General features: G+C 39.0%; 1 protein-coding gene and 1 non-coding gene across 2 annotated transcripts in view; both read left to right on the top strand.

Annotated features, from left to right (window-relative positions):
* ADCY2 (adenylate cyclase 2) overlaps positions 1-14,826 on the top strand; it is a 356,581-nt gene that overhangs the window by 84,303 nt on the left and 257,452 nt on the right. The gene's annotated exons all lie outside the window — the stretch shown is intronic.
* LOC114513400 lies at positions 5,385-5,552 on the top strand. The gene has a single exon (XR_003685835.1). It is a non-coding gene; the product is annotated as a U1 spliceosomal RNA (small nuclear RNA).

The following is a 14,826-nucleotide window of genomic DNA, read 5'->3' as shown; positions in this document are numbered from 1 at the left end:
GCCACATAATCTAAATTTCTCCACACATCCTTCCAAAAACATTGACATCGGAAAAGAGACCATTTATAGCCTATTCCAAAAGCACAACTAGAATGTTGACATAACAACTGCTTATGTAATTTGTACGATAAGAAATACACTTTCATATACCAGCTCCCCACACAGCCAGGTGTGGAAACCATGCCTGAGCAGAATCAGGATGAAAATGCCCAGAAGATAGGAGAGCACAACGGTAGACAGTCCAGGAGTAGCAGGAAAAAAAGAAAGAAAAAAGATTAAAATTATATGTCCCTAGATAGAGAAAAATCCACAGACCCACATACCTGGTCTGAACCTTGATGGATCAGAACACTGACTAACTTGACTGATGAAGAATTTAAAGGACATTTTGAAAGTCACGGGAGCAGGGGTGGCAGTCTTGAAAAGACACTACTTTTGGGGGTGGGGAGAGAGAGTGTGTCTCTTGGATGCGTGGTGATGGAAGGAAAGAAGAATAAAAGTGGAAAATAAGATGGTATAGAAAAAAGAATAAAAAAGTCAGAACCTTTCTTTTTTGTTTTGAGAACATGTAAGATCTACTATCTTAGCAGTTTTCAAGTATGTAGTATGATATTACAACTGTAATCACCATACTGCCCATTAGATCCTCAGAACCTATTCGCCTTGCAACTGGAAGTTTGTACCTTTTGACCAACATTCCCCCTGCTGCCTCCCTCCCCAAGCAGCCACTGTTCCACTCTGTTTCTGAATGTAGCTTTCTTTAGCTTTCCACACATAAGCAAAATTATGTATTATTTGGTTTGGTCTGTCTGACTTATTTTACTTAGCATAATGTCCTCAAGGTTCATTCATGTTGCAAAAATAGAGGATTTTCTTACTTCCTTATGGCTGAATAATATTTCATTGTCTATGTATGCCACATCATTTTTATCCTTCTGTCTGTTGATGAACACTTACATTGTTTCCATAGCTTGGCTATTGTGAAAAATGCTGCAGTGACTGTGGAAGTGCCAATATCTGAGATCCTGACTGCATTTTCTTGGGCCGCACACCCAGAGGTGGGGCTGCTGGATCACAGGGCAGTGCTGCCTTTGGTTTTGTGAGGAAGCCCCATACTGTCTCCCATAGTCTGCACCAGTTTACATTCCCACAGCAGTGCACAGGGCTGGAGAGATTTAGTTAACACTGTGGTGGGAATCATTGTACAACAGGAAAATGTGTAAAATAAACATGTTGTATATCATAAACATATAATGTTATATGTCAACTATATATCAATAAAACTGGAGAAGATAAATTATGATTTTTAAAAATCAGCACCCACTCTGCTGTCACCCCAGGTGCCAGTTATTTAAAAGAGAATATTTTACTTTATCAGAATAGGAAGCTAAATCCATTCTTGTCACATACATATGGTATTGTTTGTTCAGAGAAATAAAAGAACATGGCCCATGGCATCTGTAGAAAACTTCTATAAGAGGAAATAAAAAATAAGAATGGAAAACCACCCAAAACAGACCATATCCCTCCCCCCAAATGTAATACACCATTTCAAGCTAATTTACATTCTTAAAGCATTTTCAGAAATGTTTAAAACTTCAAATTAGAAATTAAAAAAATTCAGAACAAAAGTGGATTAAAAATGGGAGACATAAAATGACAATTGGTTAACCTCGGGGCAAAAACATTGAAAAAAAGATGAAGGTGCCTAGGACAGAATAGATTTCATGGAAATATAATAAAGGATATTGATGTTTGACAATAGCCAAGAACACCAAGTTGAAATAAAGAAGTGAAAAGAATTAGAAAAGGGAAAGGTATAAACGATAGACAAAGAATTTCAATATTTATGTAACTGGAGTTCCTATAAACAAAATCAATGTAATAAAACAGAGATGATGTTTAAAAACTAAATTGAAAGAATTAGAAGGAAATGAATGAAGACTTGGTTCTGTACATTGAAGAGTCCACGAAGTAACTTAGAAAACTGACCTAAAACTGACCTAAAATGGTCGATGCCACTGTGTTTCTGAGATGCCTAGTAGATTTTAAAGATAAGAACAAATCTTCAGGTTTTCCACACGAAAGGATCCATCATTTATGGGAGAGTAAAACAGATTAGCATTAGAATTGTCTATATTGACATGCACAGCAACGTACCAATGGAACAGTAATTGAGGAAACTCAAGGATGTATTTGACATGAGCTTGTAATTTTCTATCCAGCAAAACTCTTTCAAGATTCAAAATTCAAGTAATATAGTATTTATGAATCATTCCTGAGAAATCTATAGGGTAGTGCTCTTCAAAGGCTTATTTCATGATGAGGAGATAAGGAACTTGCAGAAAGTAACTCTGTGCGCCACGTGCTTTTGTGGGAAAAAAAAAACACGCTTACCAAACAAACAAAAAAGTTGATTGAACGAAAGCATTTTTAGTGAAATAATTTATTTAATTCTGGCAAAAGTTTCCTATCTTCTGTACTGATTGTACTGATTGCCAGCCTACACAGCACCCTTTGAGGGGCACCATACAAAAGGACAAGGTTTATTCTAGGAGAGATGGCTGGGAAGCTTAGGCAATAACACTGATGACGTACACTGAATATATTGAATTTTGCAGGGCACCCATTACTGGAATATGGATCCAGGGTATCCATATTCACATGGAAGCACAGGTGAATATTCAGTGTTTTCCTTGGGTTGGTTTATTCTGTAAAATAATAATAATGAAGACGATATTATCTGTTTCCAGACTTATGGACACTGTAGATGTAAGAGTAAAGTGACAGTGGAGGCAAATGGGGGAAAACAGTACAAGTACATGTTGTATTTTCTGAAAAGATAGAGGTGAGAACATTTTTAGATGGGAGAAGTATTGACAAGCTTATTGAGCAGATAAAACTCTTACACACTGATTTTGGTAGTGAAAATTGGTTCAACTACTTGCAGCTTTTTAAACTCAGTATCTACCACACAACACGTGCATAGCTTACTACCCAGCAATTTCATTCAGTTTATAGTCAACATAAGTATGCAAGCATATTCATCAAAAGGTATGTGCATGAAAGGTTGTGGCAGTGATGGCAGCTTAAATTTGGAAATTATTTACATGTCCGTTAACAGAAAAACGATTCAGTGAAGTGTGCTGTACTTACACAAGGGAATGTTAGACAACAAAGAGAATGAAGGAGCCACAGCGACTCTACTCAACATTACGGACGAATCCGACAAATATAACATGGATCAGAAAAAGTCAAATGTAGAGGTGTATGTGTGGTAGGATTCCATTTATATAAAGTTTAAAAAGAACCAAAATTAATGCCTTCCCGTGAAGTCAGGATACTAGTTACTTTTGTGCCTGCAGTTGTTTGGGGTGGCACAAAAGGACAGGTTTCTGGGACACTTGAAGTGTTTTGTTTCTTGTTCTGGGTTCTGATTATACCACTCTGGTTGCTTTGTGAAATCCATTGTGCTGTTCAGTTAGGAATTGTGTGTTTTTGTGTGGATGTCACAATTTAATGAAAGGTTTGCAACTGGGAGGAAAGAGAAAGGAGGAGACCTAACATGAGCTCCCTGATTATTGCTTGGGGAATCAATGAGAGCCAAAGGGTGTAGTTTCAAGCTGACAGCAAATAGCACACACTGAGTAAGGAAAAGAAGGGCTAAGGGCACGTGTGTGTGTGTGTGTGTGTGTGTGTGCGCATGTGTGTAGCAGTTGCCACTGAAACAAAAATGCAAACTTTTCTAAATACAAACAAATATGATGGAAAAAACCAAAACTGTTTATAGAGACAAATGGCCACAGAAAATATGTCATCCACACAGTAAAATTAATATAAACCTTTTGGCCAAGTTATAACTTTGCAGTCATATCAATGAATACAAATGGGTTTCACCTACTTATAAAAAGAGAAAACATTTTATATTGTCTCACAAAATAATACCTGACTCTGTGCTTTTTACAAGAGACTCACTCCCGGAGATTCAGAGGGGCTACAAGAGCGGGAGGCCTTTCACTGTCTCCTGTTCGGTGTGCTGGGCGTGCCTCGCCGCTGAGGGGTGTCTGTTTGTTATTGTGCATGTATTAGCAGTCCCAGAGGTTCAGAGTTTCCCTGTGTATTCCCTGCTCTAGACTCAGTCCTCTCTCCAAGGAAAATAAAAGCCGGAACAATTTGAGCAACAAAATAAAGGTGGTTTTGGATTATCATACAGTATAAAACAATACTCACAAATCCAGACTGATGTAAATAATTTAGTGCATAAATAAATGAGAATAGTGAAATTTCTCTTGCAGATGATTCTACATAATTTCTGTAGCTAGTCTGACTTCAAGGAGGGGAAACATCGTTTCTCATCCTTCAAGCGTGGGTGGGCTGCACGTAGGGACTTCCTGCCCGAGGGCAGTGTGGACAGGGGGAGGGGAGGGTGACTTTATGGTGGAGAAACCTGATGAACACAACCTTGGCCAGGTGACCGAGGTTAACACGAGGTTAACATCAGCAGTCAGAAGTCATATGGCTCTTTTCTCATAGTATCTGGTTTGAGAAGAAATTGAGTAGTTTTGAGGTAGGAGAAAACCTAAACAATACTATTCGGGAAACATAGTAGCTGGTAAGAGACTGTGAAGAATGTGGTGACATTATCTGCTATAAAAGCAGATGTTTATACCCCTCTTGCCCAAAGAGAATGAGATATGTTTTTCCTTTTTCCAATAACAACACAATTTGAAATTCTCTTTTAAAAGAAAAAAATGGTGCATGGTGTAAGAAACAAAGATTATCGGAGAGATGAGACCCACTCTGCTTTGAGCCCATTTTTCAACTTGGCTTGGCCTAGAAGTCCCCATGGCCTGCGGGACCCACGGCCTCTTGGATCGCACCTCCAGCTCTCAGGACTGGCCCCCTGGCAGGAACACTCACAGACTGGGATGGAGATTAGAGTCATGCCACTGACTGCACTGCAGCACTTGGGCTTCCCAGCTGATGGTGAATTCACCCAGACGCAGCAAAGCATCCCTTTCTGTGCGTGGGGGTGGGGGGTAACCATCAGTAGAAGGGGCACTACTTTAAAATGGTAGATGCACCTAGAGGAGGAACACAGGCATGGCCACATAGCACCCTGGAGACAGGACCAAGACAGCAGATAAATAAAAAGCTCTCCCTGGTTCTGACGTGTCTGCATGATGACAAAATCAAGTTTAAATCCACATTTCTTAAAAACCAGAAATCTCAATAAAACCCGTCTTCACCCAGAGTATTGGTCTTGGTTTCCCCCAGATTCATGATGTTGTCGTGGGTGCTTTTCCTTATCCTTAAAACCTTTTTCCTGAGATTTTAAAGGCCACTGAGAAGTGTGAGATTAATTAAGAAATAAAATACTTAGTATTTTTCCTTGGCAGCAGAGATACTGTGATCGCAAAGGTGGTGTTCCCAGGGCAAAGCTTACCTGCTGCACTCCAGTTGTGCTGACACTTGTGATTTCGCCAAATGTGGGGAAGTTGTCCAACGCCATAACTCGTGGGAGTGGGGGACAGCCTTCATGCTCCCCTCTGGTTCTCTTAGGTGCAAAGTCAGAAACACTCTTGTCACGGCTGTACATGTTTGTGTTATCACCATTTTTAAGCTTATGACTTGCTGTTTATTACTGACTCTTTCATGTTAAAAGTCCTCGTAAAATAAAAAAATACTCAGTAATTAAAGTGCATTGCAATGAATGCACACGTGAGGTGAATAGGTATAGGGGTCAATGAGAAACCAATCACTGGTATTCTTATTCCTCTTTACTTTTTGTGATGGTTATTAATATATGTGATCTTCAAAGTAAGCCAGGCTTCATCCTTAAGTCATGTCAATTCAATAACCACATGCTGGTGTGGGGCGGACCTCACTGTCAGGCAAGGGGAGTGTTAGGGTACAGACTGTGGCACCAGACTCCCTGAGTTTCAACCCATGCATTGTCACCTGTTGTTAGGGTGGACCTGGACGAGGCACTTCCTATTTGTGACGTGGTGTCCTTACCCATCAGATGACTCCACCTCAGTTACATTGGCTGTTTGATGATTATTAATGAGAAGAGGAAGGGAGCCGGGTGCCCTGGCGCCCCTAGCAGTGTGTTGGAGTTGAGTAGTGCGGCAGGAAGTCGTGTAAGTCAAGTACTGAAAACCTCACTGAGCCCATGCAGATCAAAGTCATTCATTTGTTCAGCTCAAGGATATGCATTCTCCCTTTGAAATTTTTCTCTTTCGGGCTGAGAAAAAAAATAAACAAAGGCATTTAGAAGTTGGGGTCTGTGGTATTCAGAGCCCATTGTAGAAACACATGGCCCCACGGGGGGCTGATTTATGTAGATGTTGAATACACAAGTATAAAACAGAGTCCCAAAACAATATTTGTTTTTAGATGAATAATTCACTCATTTTCCCTGCATGAGTTTTTTCTCATCTGAAGCACTGGCCTTTCAAATTAAATAAATATAATGTTTCAAAAGAATATGGGCATGAATATTCATAAAGACCAAAACAGTGGGTATAAATAAGAGCCCTTTTACATAACATTTTATTTTATTATTGTTGAGGACCTTTCTATGTTTTTTTCTCTACACTTCTAAACTGATGTTCTTCAAAGTGATTTTTCAGGACACGATTTCTTCTAGGCAACCTACCTGTTACTGAGGTAGCAATACTTGTTTTCCAAATAGTTTTCATACAAAAATGTTTCCCTTTACATACACAGATTTAAGGTGCTGCTTGCTTATGGAACAACCCATTAATCTTAGATTCTGCCTAGCATGGTGTCAGGCCCTCAATAAAGTACTTGTCTAAATAATTGGAAGAATGCAAAAAAAAAAATCAGGCGAAATAAGATAAGATCATGTACCCTGAGAATGTAGCTCATTCATGCACAAAGTATGGCAGAGTATTTTTTAGGTGTTTCTATGTATGTACCAATAATTTAAAGGCTAAAAGCACAGACATGCAAAATGCATGTTATTAGATGCTGAGACCACAAGCAGTGAAAGTCACCTTATCCCAGCTCTTTAAGGGCTGGTGAAACTAATAGCAGAATGAAATAACTAACATTTGAACATAAAGACAAAGATAAATAAAAATTAAGAGTGGTTATTTTTGCCCAAACAGTTGGTTTAAAAGGAGCCAGTACACTGTGATACTTAATTAATTCTGTGAATGGAGTTGTCAGGGTATCCTTATTATAACTAATCTCTGAGCTTATTGACAGTAGGAGAACATTGTTGGCTATTGTATAAAATTAGCCACCCAAGGATGTGTCTGTTTGTCTTGGAACACGTGCCCTCATAATAAACGCTGATTTAATGGTAGTGTATTGTACAATATAAATCTGAACATTCATGAAAGTAAAGATAATTGCAGTAGGAAAGATTAAACGTGTGATGTGCTGTTATTGTCTGTCCAATATTCCCTTGTCAAGTTCCAGGGATGGGAGGTTCTTCACATGAAGGATGGGCTTGTGTCCTTCTGGGGCATACAGAACAGGGGCCATTGAGAGGTGAAAAGGTTCATGAGGTCACTTTTGTAAAAATCTCAGGTCAAAAAATGGAAAGCTGTTTACCACCTTCTGGGAAAAAATGATTAAAAAATTATCACAGTGCATATTATTTTCTCCTCATCACATAGCTAGAAAACGTAAGTAGACATTTTCTAATAAACATTGTTTTGCCTGATTGCTTCCATTTAAATGGACTTGTATTCTTTTTTTTTGCGTTTGATGAGAACAATAATTTTTAAGAGAAAGGACTCCCTGGTGTTAGAACGATCTGTTTTAAAAGGGCAGATGGATTCTCAAGGCTCTTTTTATTTTGAATAATTCAGACCTCATGCACTGAGAGACACTCACCTCGTGTAGCTCCATTAACCTTCAGGGATTATGGTGAATCGATGTGTTAGCTTTAGCAGAGGATCATAGCTTATTTTTATGCTGCTTTATGACTTAAAAAAAAACCCCTCAGCACCTGGCTTTTCCCAATTGTGAAATAAGAAAGTACGTGTCAGTGAATCTGGTTTGTTTGTAATGTGTTTTGAGATAGACAAAGTATCGATTTTAGGTTGGTGACATTCTTCCTATATACCGAGATATTTCTGGGAACAGTTCACTTTTTCTCAGTTCTGCTGTTGTTTCTAAAGACTATCATGCAATTCAAAGATTTTGTGAGGCATGGACATTTTGGTAAATGGCTCTCTTAGCAGCCACGCTTACTGATTATTTTGCCAGGGGGTTAACATTTTACTGGAGCCCTGTAACGGTTCCTTGCCTGTCCCAAAAGAAAATCTGACTTAAGTTAGGTTTTCACTACAGAGCATATCACTCCTGAAACCAGCTGCTATATTAGTCAGGTTTCTGCTCTGATAATGCTGACAAGCAAACACCCCTCATATCCAAGTGACTTGGAGAAATAATAACACAATTCATATTGCATGCTCACTAGTCTACAGGTTGGATGAATTTCTCTGTTAGCCCTACCTGGGCTCAGAGAGTAGGGCAGATTTCTGATTTGGGGTTGGGTTCACGTTTTCTTAAATACAGACCCAGTAAAAAGAGATGTATCTTTCTGGACCATAGTTTTCTCTGTGTGGAATACCAAACTGGAAGAGGGCAGGCAGAAATAAATTGAGCCCCTTAAAGCCTCAGCTCTGAACTACCATGCTGTCACTTCAGCCGACATTGCATGGTTCAAAGTCAGTTCCATGGCCAATCCAAACTCAGTGGGGTAAGAACACACAATGCCATCTGATGATTTTCTTGGCAAGGGCAAGGAGACAAGAAAGAGTTGTGGACAGATACTGTGTTCCACTGTATCTTCTCTCTATATTAGGAAACTGTCCCTAACCGAGGAAAATTTAAAGAATTCTCTTACATTCTCACTCTGTCCATGTGACCACCATTGAAAACAAGTTTTTAAATATCTGAATAGATACTCTTGGAAACAGGATTATAATGTGGGAACACTGTATTATTTTTCCAGGCCCAAGGAACACAGTTTAAATGCTTTAACAATGAGGACAGTAGCCCGCATTCAGACATAAGTAGTTTGTTGACTATTGGTGGAACGTTTACAGATTTGTAACTCCAGACAAATCAGACTTGTCGACAGACCCTGCAGCAATTTTGTGAGTATTATGGGAAAAAAAGGAGGCAAGGGAAATAAATGGACAAGTTTGGAAATTGACTTTTATGACAAGTGATTTCAAGTGTCTCAGAAACAGGGACCTTGTATTTTCCATGACAGCTAACGAAATGCCTTCTATATGTAGTATAGAGTTAAAACAAACAGTGGTGGATAGGTGGATACATGAATGGTGACTGAAGAAAGGAAGATGACACATAAACAAAGACTCAGAAGGAGGTGAAGGAGGGACCGTGGAAAGGAAACAAGGAAGCTGCATTAGCCATCCCCTGGCTCTGAGCAGGGCTGAGAGCTTGGGGTAGAAAGAGGGCGGGGAAGACTGCGAGCTGCCTATCATTCTTTATTTTCCTACTATTCTTTTTCTAAAGCTTTTAAAAATGTATGACATACCTCCTACTTATTTTAGGTTAGAAAAAGGCACGGTGAAAGTTATTGTTTTACTTCTAACTCTGAATAACATTTTCATCATTAATCTTTCTCACTCGGGATAACATTTTCAGAAGAAGAATGAAAGGCACCCAATGACTCATGTTTCATCATTACGATTTTGAAGCCCAGACTTTCCATCAGAGAACATAATATGTATTCTTTCGCTTAATAATATAATATTTAAAGAAATGTCTTTAACTTCTATGCAGAGCGGGCTGATACCTTGACCAAAGATAACTGTAGAAGAAAAAGGAAATCTTATCAATCATTGAGTCATCAAGGTGTCCCTGAGTTTATATCCTGAATTAGGGTCATAAAGGATCTTTTGAAATAGTATAGAGTTAATTTTCAAGAACTTCTAATTATGTTTTTGTAGTGAGAATGGTAGGGTTCTTCTTGAGCTATTCAGATATTGAAAATGGGAGTATTTGATGATAACCTAGTTCCCTCCTCTGAACCAAATGCTCCTGGTCTGTGAAATGGAAATGGCAGAAAGGGGAAACGATCACATGGAGGACAGTGCGTGAAACGGCCCAGACATCACATGTCATCAGTAACTGTCAGTCTGGCCATTTTTGCCGACTTAGTAGAAATGATGCCATGGCAGTGGGGATTGCACACGTGTACAAAGCCAAGCTCATGCTCTTCAGTTACACGTTACTGAGCACATGCCTCTTATCTGTCAGCTTCCTTGAACTTCCCTGCTTATAGCATTCAAGTGTAATTGCACCTGAGATGTTTCATTCTTTATTCTTTCAGCAAATATTTGTTGAGGATCTTTTATGTGCCATGTACAGATCTGAGAATAGTATGTTCTTGTTCCCATGGAGTTTATATAGGAAAAGATAGAAAATAAAAAATAAAAATAATAAAATATAAAAATAATCTAATTCCAATAACAATATGAAACATTTAAAGCAGGGTGACCAGCTAGAATGAATGGGAGACCAGTGGGATTCACTTCTCTGTGGAGAAGGTGTTTGAGTTATGGGCCCTGAATGACAAGAAGCCAGCCATGGAGAGATAAGAGGAAGAGCATTTAGGGCAGAAGAATAGCCAGTGTAAATGTCCCGAGGCTGTTCAAGGAACAGCAAGAAGGTCAGTATGAAAGGAATATGAACAGGGTTATGTGAGTTGGTGAGATACAAGATTAGAGGCAATGCCAGCCCCGACCAGATGATGAGGAACCCTAATCAGCATGATAAAGACTTTGAATTTTTTCCTCAGTGCTATAGAAAGCCAATAATGGGATATAAACAAGAATGACGTGACCAGAGTTAATGTTTTAAAAGATTACTTTGGTTACCACCATAGCATTAGCTAATACCTCTGTCATGTTGCATGATTATCATTTATTCTTTTGTGGTGAGAACATTTAATTAACATCTAGTTCCCAAGCAACTAGAGATCCCTAGGATTTAGATTCCTAGGACTTACTTATAACTGGAAGTTTGTACCCTTTGACCAACATCTCCCCATCAACCCCATACCCCAGCCCCTGCTAACCACCAGTCTATTCTCTCTTTTAATGAGTTTGGCTTTTTTTAGATTCCACATATGAATGATATCATATAGTATTTGTTTTTTTTATGGCTGACTTATCTCACTTAGCATAATGCCTTTATTCATCCATGTTGTTGCAATGCCAGGATTTCCTTGTTTCTTTTGGCTGAATAATATTCTGTGTTTGTGTGCATGTGTGTGTTGTCTCCATATCTCAACTATTGGGGATAATACTGCATGAACACAGGGTGCAGGTATCTTTAGATATCCTGTTTTCATTTCCTTTGGATATGTACTCAGACGTGACAATGACATAGCATATATCAATGTTTCAAATCAGCATGTTGTACACCTTAAGCTCACACAGTGTTATGTCAACTATGTCTCCATTTAGGAAAAAGATCACTTTGAGTTTTGTGTGGAAAATTCATTCTAGGGGACACTAGTGTCAGTGGAGAGGCTGTTTAGGATGCTGGTTCAGGGATCCAGGGAAGATTATATGATTTGGGCTGGCATTGTAGCCACAGAAGAAAAGGGACAGATGGAGTAAGGATGTCCTTTAGGAATGGAGAGAATGAGGAAGGGAAAAAGATTAAGAATAGCTCCTAGTTGTGGAGATGAGAAGTTTTACTAAGTGAGACAGAAAAGATTACTAGAAGGACAGGGGATGGAGTTTGGGAAGATAAGATATCCATGATGAAAATTGTACCCACATATTCCATGCTTGTTTGACAACCCAGTCTCTATAAATCCTTTCCTGTAAATAATCTTAACAACAATTTAGCTATAGTGCCTGCCTAATCCACTATGGTCCATAACCGTGAGATTAGGAATTGGATGTTAAAACTGAGCTGGAGGACTCAGCCTGCAGTCCCATGTGAAGTCCTGTGATCCCTGGGGCAGCCAGAGTGATTGAAAAGAGAATGGAACCTGAGTAAATTCCAGAAACACCTGGAAGCACCCATGACCTTAATTAACTGCTGAGGTCTTCCTGAGTCAGAGATCAAGATACAGTCCATCCTTTCCCATAATTTGTTCTGGTATGTAAGCCCCTGTCTTTGACCTGGTGTTGGCTTCTCAACCAAATACCACAGCTGGTGTTGGATGGGATTTCATTGGATTTGGCAAAGTGTACACACACACACATGTGCATACATACACACATGCACATTATGTGTACGCATGATGTAAGCATGTGCATGCACATATTGATAGATGTGGATAAGGGTATAGATACAGATATAGAATATAGGTATAGATATAGTTATAGATATAGAAATATATATACCTCCTCATTGGGACTAGCTAGGGAAAGAAAGAGGAGAAAGGGAAGGAAATTAAATTTGAAAAAGAAGGTTGATCATAAAGAAATACTCAAGGAATCCTTAGCATATGCTGATAGTTAGCACTAAACTTTGGTACTACTGAGTGTCCCCAATTAAATAAAAGAAGGACTGTTTTACAAAGTTATGATATTTGTACTAAAAAATGTAATAGTAGCTCAGAGTAATTCTTATGTGAAGCATGATCAAAGAATAAGACAAGAAAATACTACTCTAAGTGAAGAGGTAAATACAATTTTGTATATTTTGTTTTTGAAAAGTTAAGGCATATTTTTGAGTAAAGTTATTTAAATTCTCCTAATTAGTAAATGATACACCTATTCTTAGTCATTGATCCTTTGAGATGGAAATAGCATCCAAAGAGAAAACTTCTATTTTGAATTTAGAACGTACCTTTCAGAATGCACAATCAGTTAAATATATTCAAGAATTCTATGTTTTCCAAAATTTTTACTAGATTTTGGCATTTCTAATTATATTTTAAAACAGCAGTGAGATACAATGTTAAAAGAACTGCACTCCATACTTTAGTTAGGAAGAAGTAATTTCTTTTTTTATTTTTAATTTTTATTTTAATTGCTGTTTAAGTACAGTTTTCTGCCTTTTACCCCATCCCAGCCCACCCCGCAGCCCTGCCCACCTCCCTCCCATTTCCACTCCCTTTGTTATTGTCCATGTGTCCTTTATACTTGTTCCTGCAATTTCTACAGTTTTTAGTAAAATTTACGTCTTTCAAAATTAAGGCACTATTTTAAATACTATATTTCTGATTTCTCAGAGCTTTGTTGGAGAGAAAAAGTATTTGAGTAGCTCTGCTTTCAGTTATAAAATAATCTCATGTTCACAGAGATGTTAATTCCCTTAACATTATATATTTTAAAGATTTTATTTATTTATATTTTAGAGAGAAGGGAAGGGGAGAAGAAAGAGGGAAACATCAGTGTGTGGTTGCCTCTCTTGTGCCCCCTACTGGCGACCTGGCCGGCAACCCCGTGCATGTGTTCTTTGGTTCGAAAGTGGGCACTCAATCTACTGAGCCACACCAGCCAGGGCCCCCTTAACATTATTAGCATAGCAAAAATAGGAGATGTTTCTCTGATGTACATGTGTGTTTCTCAAGAGCACCCTGGCAATTTACATAACTAATCCTGATTATCTTGCTGGTTATGCTTGCTTATGCATTGTAGGAGAGAGTGGACTAGAGAGCATAGCCTCATTAAGATAGTTGAAGGAAGAAACCAATAGCTCTGTTTTTTAAACTACTATTGGCATGTCTGGGAACTTTTTTGCTTGTCATTGAACTCTGAAAGAAACATGAACCTTGGTCTGAAAGTCATGGGCTTTGCACCAGAGAGAGGCCTGAGACGGGAGTGGGATTGTGACAGACCAGCAGTGTGCCAAGTTTCTGTGTCTGTGTTTCCCTTGCTTAAGCTGTACTTAAGCTGCTCATAATGATTTTCTGTTTAAAAAATTATTTTATAGCCCTGGCTGGCGTAGCTCAGTGGATTGAGCTCGGGCTGGGAACCAAAGTGTCCCAGGTTCGATTCCCAGCCAGGGTACATGCCTGGGTTGCGGGCCATGACCCCCAGCAACCACACATTGATGTTTCTCTCTCTCTCTCTCTCTCTCTCTCTCTCTCCCTCCCTTCCCTCTCTAAAAATAAATAAATAAAATCTTTTAAAAAATTATTTTATTAAATTCGGTTGGATTCATAACCTAAATAATCTGCATATTGTGCTCACACACTTTTCATTTCTGAGGAGGGAGTGGAGCATGGGCTGTGAAGTGGCCCGAAAGTACTTGAGATCTAAATTCTGGTTTGTGCTACAGCATAAGCTTGATATTGTGGGTTAAATTAATTTCCCCCCAAATATGTTGAACTCCGGCCTCAGTCTCTGTGAATGTGACTTTATTTGGAAATAGGTCTTTGGAGATGTAACTAGTAAAGATGAGGTCATACTGGGTTAAGATGGGTCCTAAATCCAACAACTGGTGTCCTTATAAGAAGGGCATTTAGACAGAGAGACACAGACAGGTCATGTGAAGGCACAGACACACAGGCAACAGGCCATGTGAAGATGGAGGCAGAAAATGGAGTGAAGCAGCCAAAATTCAAAGGATGCCCAAGATTGCTGGAAGCTACCAGAATCCACTAGAAAAGAAACATGTAGCAAGCCCTCCCTCAGAGCCACCAGAAGGATCCAACTCTTCTGACACATTTCAAATTTTTAGCTTCTAGAATTGTGAGAGAATAAATCTGTACTGTCTTAAGTCATTCAGTTTGTGGTACTTTGTTACAGCAGCCACAAGAAACTCATACACTTGACATCAGACTCTGAAGAAGTCAGGAAGTCATTAAAGTGTCTGGTGCTCCCTTTCCTCTGCTCTCTC

The sequence above is a fragment of the Phyllostomus discolor genome, chromosome 3 (assembly GCF_004126475.2).
Source record: "Phyllostomus discolor isolate MPI-MPIP mPhyDis1 chromosome 3, mPhyDis1.pri.v3, whole genome shotgun sequence".
In the NCBI taxonomy this organism is placed as follows: domain Eukaryota; kingdom Metazoa; phylum Chordata; class Mammalia; order Chiroptera; family Phyllostomidae; genus Phyllostomus; species Phyllostomus discolor.
Note: the sequence above shows the minus strand (reverse complement) of the source record. Positions and strands in the feature narration are given on the sequence as shown.